Genomic DNA, 17224 nt, shown 5'->3' with positions numbered 1-17224 from the left:
AGTGCGGTGCTAGCAGCTGTCCCGGGAGGAGGGGAGCTGAGCAAGCAGAGATGGAGAATGATCTCTGCTGTTGGGTTGACACAAACCCGTGTCGATAAAACAGGCTTTGGCTCAGTGGCATGAGCTTATAGTTTCAAAGTAATGATCCCAGCCTTGCATTTCATTTCTTTTTCTTGCGTTCTCAGGAGCTGGTCTTGCTACAGCTGAGAGGGGCTGTAGGTGCAGCCTGGAGACTTCACTGGTTTTGGATTACTTGAGTGGTAACATAAGTGTGCAACCCAGGAGGGCAGAAAAGAGCAGTGTCCATCTTTGCCTAAATCAAATGGGTTTGTGTGTTTCCCTCCTCTTTGGCTTTTGTTGGTGGGTTGTTTTTTTTTTTGTTGTTATTATTATTTATTTTTTTATTATTGCATCCTAAAAGCACAGGAGCAATTTTCTGTGGAGTGTGTCTATACAAACTGTTCTGGGAGCAGACACGAAAGATGTGATCCCCAAAGGGTTAATGTAAGTTGTAGGTCTCTGTTCACCAGAAAGTAGCTACATTTCATGGCCTGCAAAATAACAGATTAATTTAGTAATTTCTTTTGGCCATACAAATTCACACCTGTGTGAAAGAGCACCCTTCTTGCTGCCAAACTCATGCCAAGCAGAAGGCTTGCTCCAAAGGCCAAAACTAGGTTTCAAAACATCTTGCTTAGGAAAAGAGGTGAGATTTTAACATGCACCTTACGCAGTTTCAATATGTATCAGCAAAAGAGAATGTAGGAGAACCTTGATGGTAATGAATTTAATCTAAGTGTTAGATGCTATGAGATGAAAACATGATAAAACACATGCAGGATGGTTATGGGAAGGAAGAACAGAAGGATGGAAGGAAGTTCCAGGAAGAGCTTTCTGTTAGTAGGACCAAAACACTGCTCTGTCCCCTTTGCACTGGAGTAGCTTTAAATGGCTTCCACATAACAGGATTTTGTCAGAGCTTGTCTTTACCTATCCAGCAGAGTCTTAAGTGGCACTGAGCAAGGCAGCCTTTATCACCTGGCAGTGCCTTCAGGCTCCAGCAAGGACCTGGTGCTACACATGGTACAGAGAGCTCTCAAGGCAGGAAGAGAAACAGAAACACAGTTGTCTTACTTGGCCCCATGCAGCCTGCAGGTACTGGACAAAACAGAGAGTAGAACTTGTTGCTTTTGTGTTGTTGTTTTTTTAACTAGTGCAAAAGCTTTGACTTCTGGATGAGATGTTAAGCAGTGGTTTACTGTGTGCACTGCAGTGGTTACTCTACCCAAAGCATCCTTGACTGTGCAAGTGGTTGGAGGCATATTGGTATTTGTGGTTTTTCTACATTCACATCACCATAGCCTGCAGGCAGAAGGCAGAGAGGCAGCTGCTCAGACCTTGAATGCTGCTGCTCCTGCTGAGTGCCATATTGCTCAGCTGCACCTCACTGTGCCTGCTCTCCCCTTGCAGGGGGATTTGAACATCTGTCCCCTGCACCGAGGAGCCTCCTGGTTCCCATCTGGCTATGTGTGCACTGCTGCTGAGGTTAAACATACTGCTTAGATCTTTATACCACGAGTCTGGTTGCTGCTTGCAGGTTGAGGAAGGAGCTGACACTCCTGGTCTTGCCTGTTTGTGGGGCAGTGTGCTGTAGATGCCCAAGTTTTGGAAAGAACATTTGAAAGCAAGCAAAATAACCTACAATGAGATCTAAGTAACTTGTGCTTTTGATGAGAAATCTTTCTGCAATGTCAAGGTTATGCTGGCTGAAGTGGTCTGATGGTTTCCGTGGTGGGGTCTGAACAGGCAGGTAGTTGCTGAAAAGCTGGTTCTGGTGTGCCTAGGAGCTATCAGCTGGAGAACCAGGGAAACCGTAAGGATGGTCAGAATTAGGCCCTTGATCTCCCAGCGAGCAGGTGTCTGTCTGGCACAGGTCTGGTGTTTCACCTGCACAAAGGACTGTGGCTATGCCTGTGGGACACTGGAGCTGTTGGCAGGAGCTGGAGGCCTCCAGTCTCACATGCCTGGTTCATGGAGTGGGGCAACCTTGTGTTTTCCTATGTTTTATGGGAAGGCTGGAGCCTTCTGCATGCCTGAGTATTGTGAGAGACAAGCCTGACCCTGGGCCTGACACAGCGCCCTGCAGTCAATGCCAGAGCAAGGCAAGAGGAGAAGGGATTAGAGGCAGAGTATGTTTTACAATAATCCTGCAACATGTGCTGCATTCCAGGCCAGGAGAAGCTGGGAGATGGAGGTGCAATGTGTGAAAGATGGCCTTTCCCAGGGTCCTGTAGGTCAGGCTAGGAGCAGAGCATCTCTGCTTCCCAGCCCTTCACCTGAAGCTTTTTGTGGGTACCAGCACAGCCGCCAAGTTCTTGGGAAAGGAGCTGTGTCCTCTTTTCTCTGCATTTCAAAGACACAAGCTCCTCACAGAAGCATGAAAACAGACCTGTGTGGTTCCCTGGGGAGGGATGTGGGATTAATCAGATTTTCTAGCCTTGGGGATTGGGATTAAAACATTAACTGGTTTAATTTTCATTGTTATTCCAAGCCGTCATGGCTACATACAGGAGGGAGAGTGACAGGCTGCCATCTCCACCAGCAGCAGTAGGCTGGTTTATAGTAGCAATCAGCCTGCCAGTAAGTGTAAAGAAATTTTTTGTATGTGTTCCTTATGCCCTGTGCTGAGTGTGATGCACTGTCCTGCTGAAAGTGACAGGATTTTGCTGCTGCTGTCTTGGCTTGGAAAATGTGGGTGTGCAGCCTCCGCCCCACTGCACTGAGGCATACTCTACCTTGGCTTTTGCTTCTCATGGGCTTGATGTAAAGCAGCAAGAGGTTGTTGAGCTGGGCAATGGGAGATATTTGTGTATTAATAACTTACAGTGCTTCACACTTATTAAATTAATTAATTAAATCCCTCAGAACCTCAAGGCTACTAAGCAAGTTTATTTCAGAGTTGGGATTAAAAGTCTCCTACCACCCTTCCCCCATGCTGGCACAGCACTTCTGGCTCCATCCTGGCTTTTGTTCTCTCCACTTGCAGGTTTCCTTGCTTGAACTCTTTCCCTTCAGTCCATGGATTGGATCTGTCACAGTGGCTTGCTAAGAACTGGCTGGAAATTCTGCAAATACGATCTGCGTTTGTTTAGGAAACAGACCATCTTTTACCTTTGTCTAGGCATAAACTTCTCCCATTTCTTGTGGTCTCCTGGAGAGGAAGATTCTGATCACTCCAAAGCGTGAGCCTAGCCAGGGGCTATCTCACAGTGGCTGGTTTTCCCAGCTCTCTGGGCACTCCGTCCTACAAACTGGGATCATCTTCTCCTTGGGTGTTCTGACATGAATATTGCTGCTGGCTTTACGGGGCATCAAAACTCCTGTGCAAAAGGCCATCCTGAAATCATAGTCTGGATTGCTGCACTGCAGCCTTCCCAGGCTTGCTCGGTGTACCCATCCAGTTTTCAGCAATGCCCTTCTGGTTATCAGTGGATACGGAGGCAAGATGCTTGTCTTTGCTGACAACATGCATCGTCCCTTCCTTGTGTTGAATCTTGTGTTGAAAAAGTTCATAATTATGTTTGGTTTATATTTTTTTGGGCACTTTATCCACAAGTGAATATGCAGGTCTCATGGCTGATAGATCAGCTCCACCTTCTTCACTTTTGACCAAGATACCTTAGTATTTCTGCATTGCATTCAATATACCTTAAAGCCACCAGTTTCCTGTAAGCTGTGTAGGATGGAGTGTAGGTGAACTGGTCTCTCCCCTGGGTGCAGTGGTCGACATTCCCAGTGGGTTTCAGGGGTGTGGAGATGAAGCCTCAGTGCGCTGTTCTGCCAGCACTGCTCCTGCTCACATCTTGCAGATACATTTTTAAACAAACTCTGGATATTTAGTGTATGGTCTCGTGACAACTTCAGGAAAGCCTGCTCTCTGTGCTCTCCCAGTGCTGTAACCTCTGTCAGCCTGGCTCTGATTGAGGCTATTAATATTTTAGAGATCATTTAGGATCTCTGCCTTGGCTGTGCTCCTCGCTCAAGGAAGAGCTGTCCTGCGTGGATGGCTGCAGCTGCTGAGGAGTGTGCTTACTGCCTGCCAGTGTGTTTTGGAGGAAGCAGGTCTGCAGGTTAGCAGGGCCACCAGGACTAATGGGAGCACAAAGCCTTCAGAGGGGTAATTGCTAGCCTCTAGCAGGTCTGAGCTGCCCCCCTTCTGTAGGTGTAGGTCTTTCAGCTTCCCTGGGACATTCTCTTCTGTCCTTGCCTTTTGGCAAAGGGGACAACTTCCCTATGGACATTGTCTCTGCAGACTGTATTTGGCCAAGGTCCTTGCTGTGGCAGTGTGTCCCCATGCTCAGTCCTTGCAGTTTCTGGAGCTGGCCTCAGCAGACATGCCAAACCCAAAAGAGCTCTGCATCTCTCCCGTGTTTTGGTCTCCCTTTGCCATTGTGCTGTGTATGATTTGACACCACAAATTGAGTTGATTCTGCTGCAGCCTTGCCTGTGGGGTTAGTCAGTGCAGATCAGGAGGTGACTGACATCCTCCGTTGGTGCTCTGCCGTGCACTGTCCCCAGCTCCTTCTCAGGAGCTGCAAATGGACCCATCCTGCACCTCCCTGCCTTTCACCCTGCCCCTGGTCTGCTCTAAACAGTGGAGCTACCTGGCTGTTCCTCTAAGTGCAGGAGAGACCTGGTAATGCTCTGCTTGCTCTGCCTTCCCCATGGGGTCCAGCTAAATCCAACTGTGGGAGCGGGGCTGACGTGCTGCATGGACAGGGGCTCTGGCAGATCCAGGAGACAGTGAAGCTGTGTGACTGAATCCCAGACTGTGTTTGCACTGCCTAATTATCAAAAGTATGAGTTTGTTCTGCTAGGTGCACATTATGCCTTTATTGTGGTGTAATTATGCCAGCTGCCTATGTTTAGTGTCATAAAAAGGAATAAAATGCCCATTACCCGCCTAAAGAATTCTTCTTGTGTTTTTTTTTTTATTTTTATTGCTCTGGAGTACACAGTGGGGATATCTTTGATCGGCAATTCTCCATGTAAAATAGCTAGTGAAATACCGTGCCTTTCAGAGACCTCCTCCAGCCAGCAGCCTGAGAAGGCAGCTGGTCCACCAGCCTCACCTGGTGCTGCCTCTGCTGCTTATGCCAGCCCGATCTGGTGGTCAAGATGGTGAAGCCACCACACTGCCATTCCCTGCGAGCTCAGCTGCTTTCTGGCAGCTTTTCCCTGCTGCTCTGCAGGTCCCAAAGCTCCCTCCTGCCACCATGGCTCCTGAAAGGCGCAGGGTGATTTCCAAGCCTAGGAGAAGACTCGGCCTCTTTACCTGCAGGAGCTGTTCAGAAAGGCACAACGAGGGTGCCTGGATCTGGCCAGGCTTTTATATTCTGACAGAATGATGTGTCAATGAGTCCTATGCCCAGGGGAAGTCTGTAAGGTTGTTGAGGGAGCAGAGCAGTGTGCAGGTAGGAGCTATGTGCTCTTTCTCACAGCCTGGGCTGGACTGCTGAGCACAAACCAAGTGGCATGAACCTACCAACAGCGTGGTGGTGCTCCTGCAAGAGCAGGGGTGCTAAGCTTTGTCTCACAGCCTCTGCAGTTGAGCTTCAGCTGCTTTGGGGTTTTGTGTAGTGCCTAAATATCTGGGGCCACGTTTCTGTCGTGGTGAGAGATCCCTCAGAGGAGCTGCCTCCTTCAAGAGCTGAGGTTTTGTGCAAACATCAATTACTGAAACACATACTCCTGACAGGGAAGAGCAGCAGGAGGCTTGCTTTCTGTGTGTAGATGCTTGGGGCATTTTGGTGATACTAAATAATTTCTGATGGGAAAAAAATACAACTAAAGAGGAAAACCCCAAACCCAAGCCCCACATCTTTAGAGGCTGTTAAAAGCTGCCTCACTGCCTTTCCTTCTGATAGTTTCAGGCTCTAATTGGAAAAAGACTTTCTTAGCCTCATTAGGAGCTGTTAGTGCTGGCTATAGATAGCTCTTAAATATATGGTATCAATGGATGGTAGATCTGTTGGCTTAGTTGGCTTATTTTTCAACTCAGTTATATTTTAACCAGGTCCCTGGTTCCCCCATTCCAGCTATGCCACAGATACCTCGCACAATGTTCCTTTTAATTCCCTCCACTTATTTTTTACGTCAGGTGTTCCTTGAAGTGGCCTTCACAGCTCTCCACCCTTTCAGCCGACGACTACGTCAGGGGAAGATGGACTTGCACCTCCCTGCAGCTTCATTGCATATGCACACGCCGTCTGCCCCGGCGGCACGATTGCCTTGGTGAAGAATCCAAGGGGCTGCTGATAGCAATCATTGATTAAGAGGGTAATTGTCCTGAAAATTCAGATTGATCAAAAGGCAGAAATGATAACTTGTGTAACTGTGTTTAAAACCACGTCCTGTCAATAGGGGAGACTGAGACGTGGCGAGCAGAAAGCAGGGAGAATTGGATGTGCGAGCGGGTGAGTGTGCCTGTGGACTGGGGAGGAGGGGGAGCCATTCTTCCTTGGGGTCCGTAGCAGGATGTTTCTTGTCACTGATGCTGGGCTATTGGAGATTCAATCACTTTTATCTTCCCCTCTCTCTCAATCCAAATGCCTTTTCATATTAGAAAATTAGAATCAGCTCTGCTCATGCAAGATTTATTAGCTCTGCTGAGCAATACCACAGAAGAGTAAATGATGTCGCATTTCAGGGGCTTTTTACAGATTATGACCAAACTTGAAACTTCTTAAGTATTCTTCAATTGAGCCACTGCAGGGTGTGAAAGGGTTTAGGAGACAAACTTCTCTCTGGAAATAGTTCTGCACCAGCCCAAATGTCTCTTCTTTATTATCGGAATGATTGGATTTGGTTGCTAATACAGATCTCTTCTTTGGGCTCAGTTTCTGCTCTTATTGCTCTGGAAATCAAACTAAGAATTCAGCCTGTTTATCACAGTTTTTTTCTTTGTCTCTTTTGTAGAAACATTTTTCAGCAGTAAAACATGTGTCTTTGGAGCTCTGCTGCTAGCTGGCACTCATTTACATCTGAAGAAGACAAATCCTGTTTCTTGCTCAAATCTTTTCCCTTGTGTTTTGCACTGCCTGGCTGCTTTTTTAAATGCTTTCTGACCTTATGTCATACACAGCTCATGTTTTGCGTAGTGATGGTACTTCGGTCTTCAGGCAGTAGCTGCTAAAGCTATTCAAAGACATGAATGAATTTAGGCTTATAACACTCAATATTCTGGGGATACTGAGGCATGGGTGAGTTGGAAGATTCTCCTTTGAGTCCATATCAGAGATTGGAAAAGAAATTAGGTCTCATCTCTCTTGCTTCAGCCACAAGGCTTGTTTGCAAGTCTTTTAATTTTGAAATTATTTTGCAGGCATGAAATCCATGCAACATCCTCGTGGGATGGCTGCACAGGAGGGTCGCTCAGCTGCAAGAGTCAGAATGACCAGCTGTTGGGTGCCTCTGCCTGAGGTGTTCTTCAGAGTCTTTCTCCCCCTATAAAAATGAAGGCATTTGAGATTTGCAACATTTACAAATTCCTGGTGCTCTGCAGCACTCCCCCCCTCACAGTAGGTATGGTATATGTAGCCCCTATACAAAGATATTGGCTGTTGTCAAGGTAAACACCATTTTTCTGCTAGTTCAGATTTGGAATATTCCCAAAAGGGAGCAGATTTTTCTGCTGCCATCATTATTTAGCAAAGTAGGCAGCACCACACAGGGATGCTGATGACACTGCTCAGTGGCTCACACCAAAACCAGCATTAAACAACAGAAGCTGAAATCAAGCTGTGGAAGGGAATAGTCTTTTCATAGCTTCATCTGCTGTCGTCATTGTGCAGTGAAGCCCAGCACCTGCAGCTGAGCTTCTGCCAGTCTTTTGTCTGTTTGGGTCTGACTTTTCCTTGACACGCCTGAGCTGCTGGGAGAATTGCAGTGCAGACAAGGGTGGAGGAGATGTTGAGGCAACCCATTGGCATGGCCAACACAGGGCTTCTTCATGGCATATCATTGTGGGCTTCAAGGGCTCAGCAGTCTTTTTTTCCTTGGCAGCTTTAAAGGGATTTTATTATCAGGCAATGCTGATTACGTTTAAAACAACACCATACTTGGACCTGTCCAAATGCCAGCCTAACTTGGCACAAAGTTTTGCCAATCATCTCAGCAAAAGGTGCTTCTGAAGAGCTGCTTGATCCTGTAGCTGGCTGGCAGGGAGGTTTCTCATCGAGTGCTGGTGTTTGGGAGGTAGATACAAGCAGAAGGATTTGACTTTTTTCCCTTCCATGTACATATACTATGTATTATTCAAGGTCTTCTTAAGTCAATGTTGGGTTATTAATCAGTTGCGTCTCTGCATGTTAAATTTGCCTACTAATTTTGAGGCTCTGGATGAGGATTGCAGCTATGAGCTTGCACAGTATTTTTCATCTGTAGGACTCTGTACACCCCTGTGTGCGATCCAGGGGCTGTTGCTCCCCCTTGCCCTGGATTCAGATCATGTGGTGCTGCCTGTGCACCAGCCACATGGGAAGGTAAGCCCTGGGTTATTGACTTAATGTTCCCGTTTCCAGGTAGTCACTGCTGGTGGAGGGGAGTAGGGGCAAGGCCAGAGAACTAAAAGCCTTGCTGAACCTTGAGGGGCCAGGCAAGATCCCAGCAAGCCAGCAAGTCTTAAGGACTAGGGGCACTATGGTCTCAGATGACATCAGGGAGAGATACAGTGGTATCCAGGTCTGGGGCAGGCGTTGTGCGCAACCCAGCAGGGGTTTGCTCCACAAGATGGGTGCTTCCCACCTCCCATTGGCTCCCACTCAGTTTGCAGGCTGATGCAATGGGTTCTTTGTGGCTATTTTGGAGACAGCCTCTGCATTGTGGGGCTCATCTTCTCCTCTTCTCTCAGCCAGGCCTCCATGCTCCAGTCTCCTCTCCCTCCACAAGCTCTGGCAGTGCTGCCCATGGTAGGCAAGGCACGTGGGCCAGCAGTGCCTGCATGTTCCAGGAATCACGTCAGCTGTCATTACTTACATTACCTTGATTTGGAACAGTCAGTTATGTCACCGTCCATCATTGTGTCTCTCCCCAGAGACGCTGAGGAAGGAGGAGAGGAGCAGGAATTATAGAGCGCTTCTGCAGTGTTCCACCAATCCCACTGCTCTGCTGGCTGAACATCTGTCATCAGACAGCTTGAAGTGAAGGTGCTTTGTCTGATGGATCTTCCTATTGTAGCTCCACAGGGAGGAGCCTTCTGCCACACCGGGACTGCCTTAAGGGAAGAGGTCTGGGGGCTTTTTTGCAGTTTAATGTAAAGGAATGATGCTGCTGCCTGGAAAGCTCTGTTGGGAACCGAAGGATAGCCCACTGGACAGCTGGGGCTGCTGGCTGGGCTCTCCTGGCTGAGGGTGGCTTGGGAGCCAGGCAGAGTTACTGAAACTGTCTCTGGTCCCAATGAGACAGAGCTCAGACTTGCACATTGTCCCCGTGTGTGACTGCGGAGGATTCCTGGCCCTGTCTCAGGTGGGAGTTCGTCCTCACTTTGGCCAGGAGCTTGAAGTTCTAAGGAGAATGAGATTTGGCTTTTGGTTAAGGACGCTTCTTACTTATAATGGAAAATTATCTGGAAAGTCTCATGCTTTCTGTGCCCCAACTGGTAGGGGACTCTGGCTGCAGTTCTGACAGTGGGTTGCTTCAGCTGGGGGACAACATGTGGCAGTAGCTGGGTCCATTTCTGATAGCAGAGCCCACGATGCCACAAGCAGTAAGGAGGACAGTTTGTGTTTTTAGCCACCTTGTGTGAATAAATTTCTGTCTGAACTCAAGGTGGTTTAGAGGATAGGGAGGAATGGGATCTCTGTGGCTACAGCTAGGAGGTGCTCCATGGTTGTGAGTCCAGGCAGTAGTACCTGCATCCTTGGATTTCTTGCTGTGTGCGTGTTGATCCTGGCACTGTGGCTTTGGGAGAAGCATTCCCTGTTGAGAACAGTACTTACATTTTAATTGCTATTATCAGGGCAGGGAGTGAGGGTGGTTTTGCAGCAACTCCCAAGAGGTGGGTAATCAAACCAACCTGGGACCTGCTGGTGTCTCTCTGGAGATCAGGCAGCTGGCAGGGAGGGAAGCCAGGGCAGGAGAGGGCTGTGCCCAGGGACTGAAGTGGGAAAGAGAAGTTTTGTAGTTCTGTACGTTTCTTCTTCGAGTGGCTCTGTCAGGGGCAAGAAGATGGTTCAAAGGGAGATCTTAAAACAGCCAGAGGAGCTGGCTGGTGCCTGCAGTGCCCAGGTGCTGCACAGGGTGTATGTGTGGCAGGTCATGAGCAGCTGAAGCAGCCTGGTCTCAGCCAGGGCTGTGCAAGGCATCTTGTGCAAGTACAGCCAGCGAGGTCTGACCTGTAATCCATCCTGTCACTTAAAGAACTTGCACTATATGGAAGTGATGTTTTATGTGAGTGAGGGGCATTGCTGCTGTTACTCTTAGCTGAGTTTGAAGAGCTCTTGCTGTCCCCAGCGTTAGGTGTGGGCTTTGTTGTGCTAGATGTCCCAGGCACATGGAGCTTGCTAAGCAAATCAGAGATTGCAGGGGGTACGTGAAGAAGAGGAGAATTGTTCTGGAGGGCATGTGGCTTTCTATGGTGGAGGAACAGCTGGTGAAGTGAGTAAATACATGCTATAAACATGTTCAGAGCATCTCTGCCTGAAGAACCCAGCACAGCTTTTTGAGTAAATAGAAAGAGCCTGGGTTCAGTTCATATGTCTGTTTTCTTTTCTTCTTCTGGTCAACTGTGGCTGTAGATAAGAGTTTTTCTATTTGAAGTTCAGAAGGGAAGGGAAATCCATTGTTAGAAGAGGAGACTTTCTTTTTGCTTGATATCTATCTCCAGCGACACAGCGCTGAAGGAGAAGATTTGCAATGATAAAGGTAGCTATGAAAAAAAAAGGCACATTGAGTGTTGTTTTTCTCTGTACTTCAAAGCCTGGGGTAATATGGAGCAGTGTAAAAGAAGAGAGGGGAAGAAAAAACAGCCTATCTGAGCCTCTGCATGGGGGCTGTGAATGCAGAGCCATAATTGAGCACCATCCTCGCCAGAAATCCAGCACTCTGCCCCAGCCCTTCATCTGGATTTGGCATGGTGTTACTTGGTGTGCAGCAGCACCTGCCAGGAGGCCATGGGGATGGGCTCGAAGTGGGGGTTGCTCATTGTGAGGGGAGCAGAGGAAGCACTTTGCAGGTGTGCTTCCTATGGAAGGACTGAGCTAAGGGAAGTCACTTGCACGAAACAAAATCAGGGAAGTCTGGAAGCAGTATGGAGAAAATGTGCCCAAAACCATTTAATTATTAAAATAATTTGGAGATTGCATGGAGTGTTCAGTGCAGTGTGACAGAGTGAAACAGCTGAACAGTGTAGCTCTGGTGAAGGCTGTGACTGGGAAATGGCTGAGTACCGCCATCCATGCACCCTGGAACTGGTGGGACTAGCTTTCTGGCGTCCTGGACTATAGGATCAACTTTCCCAGGGCTATAGGATCAGCTTTCCTTAGGGCTCAGTTGCTTCTGAGTGAACCAGAGCAGTGGAGTGCTGGGGGCTACCACCCCCTTGCTGGGAGCAGGCATAGCATGGCTGAGCCCTGTGAGTGGACAGGGAGGCTCCAGCTTCCACGATCACTGGTGGGATTTGGGTGGCCCAAATGTGGGTCCAGGCTGTGCAGTGTGGGCAGGGATGGGACCTCCCTGCCAGGGTCAAGGTAGGAGCTGGGAGGTGCAGCCTGGGGAGTTGGGAATTGTGACATTCTTGTTGCAGTACAGCTGTGTCCATGCGGGCCTCCCCTTTCCCCTGGACCCCTGGATGCCCTCCAGCCAGACTGATGGCATGGGGCCCCACATCTGCTCTGCTGCTGTCATGGTTTTGGTCTTCATCCCCATGCCAAGCTTAACACGTGGTCCTGGCTTCTGGGATAGCCCTTGCAGTGCCAGCCCAAGGGTGCTGCTGCTCTTGTAGCATGTCTTGGGCTTGCAGAGCTGCTTGGGCACCCCTGGAGCAGCCCCCTCCCTCCCCTCTGAGAAGCTGATGCAGATGAAGGAGAGAGCAATCATCTGCTGGAGGCTTTGCCTCTGTAGAAGTCCAGGAAGGAGCAGAACGAGAAACCAACAAACTCGTTTTCAGTGCTGACCTGAGCAGAGGTTGGAAGTGAACAGATTTCCAGCAAACCTGGGCTGGTCAGGGTTGCTAACGAGCCTTTCCTTTGAGCAATGTTTTACATTCTTTAAAGATTGCAGGGAGCTCTTGGGGAGAATCTGCTAAAGTAAATGGCAGAGTCAAGTGTGCCAGCTCCTTTCTTTCCCTTTTCTTTTCCCTTTTTTTTTTTCCCTTTCCCCTTTCTTGGTTCTCTTTATTATGTGGAGTTGCTCTGGCTCTTTCTCTCACTTCTGTTTCTCCTTTTGTTCTCTCTTTGTCTATTTATCACACTGTGAAGGTTGAAAGAGATGTTATTAATCTGGGAGAATGAAGGCAGGATTAGTGGTATGAATCGGATTTTGAGAGCTGTAATGATAGAAAGACTCGCTCTGCTGGCGGGCTGCGTGAGTTTGATAAATGGGGAGCACTCCAAACTGACTCGCGCCTTCCTCCGCACTGCTCGCTCTGCCCGCTGGGGCGTGCCATGCTCTCAGATCTGCCAGCCATCCCACACCGCTCCTACCTGAACCAGAGCAAAAAGCCAAGGGTAAATCGGAGACAAATATCTCCCATTGCACTTAAAGAGATCATTTCTTTCAACATCTTTTTCAAACAGAGTCCTGTCAAGTTCTTGGACAGCCTTGCGTGTGGAGGTGGGATCCTTCCTTGGAAGGCCGTGCGTTATTGTCTCCTGCTGTGGCTTTGCAGTGGGGAATTAGTGTGGCTGCAGCAGAGCTCCTGTCCTGCTAGGCACAAAGAAGTGGCATCATCACTCTAGGGCTGCATCCTGCTGCATTTGCCTACTGAGGACTGCACCAGGCTTCAAAGCCCATTGGGGCTGGGAGAAGATGGGGAGTGTTTCATCAAAAGTCACTTTGGGGTCTTTGCCCTGAAATCTCCTGAATTAGGGGTCTTGTCCCTGCATAATATGAGTCAGGGCTCCTGTTGTCAAGCTTGGAGGGGGCAAAGCAGGCTCTGGGGACAGACTGGCAGAACAACAGCCCCCAGCTATGAAGCAAAGCAGGGCCAGCTGTGCCAGCATCTTTAGTAAGTAAGATTCCCTGGGATCACCCCACTGCATGCTCACCCACTTGAACCCTTCCTTATCCCCACCCTTGGGGTGTGTGGTGGTCCACGTTACACCCTACAGAGCCAAAAAGCTAGGGTTGGAAAAGTAGGTGTAGGGTACATTGCACTTTGAAGCCAGTTTCTGAGCACAGAGCTTACTGCCCTGTTCTGGTTGTGCCACCAGGCATTCATACATGGGGATTGTGGCCTTGTCCTAAGGCCCTCGCAATGATCCTTACCCTGGCCTGTGCTATGACTTCTGTTGTGGACATTTTGGGCTAGCTGCTTACTGTCATGGCCTGGTTTGGGTCTTGTGCAGGGACATGCATTTGCTGAAGTGAGATGTGGTTGGGTGAAGGCCATGTACAATGTGTTGGGAAGGTTTGCTTCAGTGCTGCTCGCCTCTGAGGCTGTGGGCATCGACTTGGCCCTACAGCCCATCCAGGGAAGCACCGAGTGTCTGGTGGTGGTGGGTGTAGGACCACCTGCCACCACAAGGTTTGCGTCTCTCATGCGTTGAGCAGGAAGTCATTGCTCAGTACAGGAGGGGAACAGTGGCTTGCGGGAGGGACTCTGCTTCCAAGGGAGAGTCAGACTATGGGCAGCCCAGAGTTGTCAGTGTCCCTTTAACTACAAGGTAATGGACTTCCCACGCTCGGGCTGAGCTCTCCTGCCTTTGCAGGAGCAGTAATGATTGTCAAGGTAGAGCTAATGAGACGTGCACATCTTTAAAGGATCGTGGCTTTCGAGGCAAAATTAAAAGGAAAAAAAAAAAGGACGGTATGGGGGAAGGAGAGAAAGTCCAACTGCACCAGCTTGGCTAGTGAGGCGTCCATCCATCTGTCCTGCCTGCTCCTCAGCAGGATCATCCCTATATGATGCTGAATCTCTTCGCTTGCTGCTGCAACTCCTGTTTGGCTGTAGGAGTCTCCTCGTCTCCCTGAGGCCCCCATGCCCCTCTGCAGGCTGCAGTCCCTGGAGCAAGGGATCAGGGCACTGTTGGGCGTGTGAGAGCTGAGCAGGCAGCACCTTCTCCGGGCAGGCAGGGAGTCCAGCAGCTGTATGGCAGAGCTGGAGGGACAACGGGGCTAGAAAGCAATATAGGAGGAAGGCACGCAAGGAGATGAAGAACACAGAAGTGTCCTGCCATGGGTCAGCTGAAGATGTGGGGATGTTAATCCTGGCTGGCTCATCCCTCTCTCCATCCCTTGCTGTAAGGTCTGAGATGCTGCACCTGGCACTTCCAGGTGCTGTCTGGATGATGAGAAGTTAATGATCCCCCAAATGCCTGTCCCACAAGGGGAGGAAAGAGGTGGCTCTGGTGTTGGGAAATGCCCCGTGGGCACTCCTGGAGACAGGAGGGGCTGTGTGGACCAGTCTGAGCCAGGATTTGGCCCTTTGGGAAGAGCTGGTGGGGGAGCTGGGATGTTGTGGGTGGTGCATGGTGTGACTGCCTGCACATACGTTTCTTCCTGTTCTCACTATTTCAAATTCACAGATTGAATTGGTTCAGAGCAGCCAAACTAAATGAGGAGAGGAATGATCAGTCAAATGTTTCTTAAATACTGTCTCTTTAAGAGCTAAGTGCTTGGTTGGAACTTTAAGGCAGGTAATGAGGCTCTCTTCAGATCAGCTTGTGATGTGGAAACTGCTAGATTGACCAGGCAGCAACTGTAAGAACACTGTCACAGCCAGGGATGTTAAGGACTTCCCAAGCCCTGGCACTCAGTGCCAGCCTGCTGACACTTGTGGCTCCCTGCCACCTGCACCTGTGTTCACTCATCCTGCAAGGAGCAAAATACAGCTGGAAGCTGCAGGGAGCAGCTTGCATGCACAGAACTAGGGGGAGATGTGTGTTGGTCAGTGCTTTGGAGTCCAGTCCCAGTTTGCTCTGAGCATGCAGGTGAGAGCTTGGGGCGAAAGCAGCAGCCCACAGGACCCCTGTCCCTCCAAAGGATTTTCCCTGGGTTTCAGTTGCAAGCTGACAGATTTGTTTTGCTGCAAAAATCAGAGTGACTTTAAGCCTTGCAGTGGCTCCATGAGGTGGCTCTGTTTCTTGGCTTTGTCTCTAGTTGGTACAAGGAGAGAAGGAAAATTATTATATTCTTCTAGGAGCCTGGCAAGGATATGTTGGTGGGATTGGTCCTTCCTTTTAAGACACTGTCTTTCCCTCTTCACTGGGGAACCAGCAGTCCTTGTCTGCAGCAGGACTGCACCTTTGGAAAGCACTTTACTGAGCAGAGGTGTTGGTTTGCTGAAGGAAAAGTGGTCACTCAGGAGCAGCAAAGGAGAAGGGAGCAATGCTGGGAAAGATGGGATGTACCAAGTGTCTCTTCCCAGTCCCAAAACACTTCTCCTTTAATCTGGAACTGGGGAAAAATCTGGTCTTACTTGGCGGTTCTGCACAATGCTGCTCTTGCAAAACTTCTGTGTCCTTGCTACTTGTCATGCCCACCTGGCAGTGCCTCTCCATCCTGCTGTCCTCTGCGCCTCTCCTGGCTGGAGACCCTCTGATCTTTCTGCTTTCTTCATTATATCCAGGTTTTTTAGGCCTTCTGTTGTTAATTATTGAGATGTAATAATGCGATTAGTGCACTATTAAAAAAAATCGCTGATATGATTACCATGGATTTAATATCACATGATATATCATTACATTGTTACATGGTGACAGATGTAATTGAAATACACTTATTGGAGCTTGGGGTTGTGTTTCATTCAATCACAGCAGCACCTCCGGGGGGCAGAGCAGAAATGGCTAAAAAAAAAAAAAGCCATCAGGATTTGAAATTGTAATGAAAACAAAGAAACTTGCAGCCTTTTCAAGACTGGGGCAACTGCTGCTTTGGCTTCTTCTCCATAGGAATTTAGAGCGGTGTAAGTCAGGAGTGCAGCTTTGTGGATCAGCTGGAGGGGAGAGGTCAGACAATGGTGAAATTGCTCAGGGGACAAGCAGGAGGACTTGTGTTATGGACTTGTGCTCAGAAGGCTTCCAGCCATCTTGCAGCATATGAGCCTGGGCACTATGGATATGGTACCACTGGCCTGCCAGGCCTTCTTGGCTCCTTTTAAAAATGCAGGTGGACCCAAGGATGGTACCAGTTGTGCTGTGGGAAAGCCAGCCAGCTGCTTTCCACCTTCTGCCTAGTTCCGCCTCTTTTTGGAGCCAGGGATCACTCAGCTGCCTGCATTCAGCTTTGGCCATGCCATGGAGTGCAGGGAGGCAGCAGGGAGCTTTCCTGCAGGACTGTGACCTGGGTTGTTTCCTTCCATGTCAATGAGGTGACATCTGTCTCTGCCATGTTATCCTCAGGAGGATCTGCATGTGGGCTCTGGACAGCTGGGGTGAGGAGAGAAGCACCTACCATGTACCCTGTGCAGAGGCAGCCAGATAAACTGGAGCCTGTGCAGGGAAAGAGACTCCCTACTCCCTGTGCCCGTGGGACCAGGGCAAGGCTTGGGCTGGAGAAACTTGCCTGCAAGAGAAGCACAAAGGTCCTACCTGTTACTGGCACAAAACTGCTCCTGGTCCTTCTCAACATAGTGAGAAGGTGGACAAGAAGCTGGTGGTAAGCATGGAGGTGTCCTTTTCCTCCATCTACTCCCTTTCCAGGGAAACAACTGTCACCCACCCTCCCAGTCCCTGTCAGGGCAAGTAATAGTTCAGGGTCTTGCCCTGGGCAGGATGGGGCTGTGGCAAGACCTCACAGACACAGCATGACTTGCTTAATATGCATTAATTGCTGTGATTGTCACCAAGTGCCAAGTCTCTTTCTCCTATAAAGGGGGCCAACAAGGGGATGTGGCCTCCCAGAGTTGTTATTAGGACTCAGGTATGCCTGTCCCCAACCCTACTGTAGGTCCCCAGGGTTATTTTGTCCCTGTGAGACAATGTGTAGGAGACTTTGAAACCAAGTGTGCTGTGTTGAGACTAAACCTCATCCAAAACAAAGGAAGGATAAGGAATTTGTGGATGGA

General features: G+C 49.2%; 1 protein-coding gene across 3 annotated transcripts in view; it reads left to right on the top strand.

Moving 5' to 3' along the window:
• Positions 1–17224, top strand: part of ERI3 (ERI1 exoribonuclease family member 3) — a 131729-nt gene that overhangs the window by 60269 nt on the left and 54236 nt on the right. The window lies entirely within an intron of this gene.

Source organism: Apus apus, chromosome 7 (genome assembly GCF_020740795.1).
Source record: "Apus apus isolate bApuApu2 chromosome 7, bApuApu2.pri.cur, whole genome shotgun sequence".
NCBI lineage: Eukaryota > Metazoa > Chordata > Aves > Apodiformes > Apodidae > Apus > Apus apus.
The sequence above is the reverse complement of the archived record's forward strand: the minus strand, read 5'-3'. Positions and strand labels throughout refer to the sequence as shown.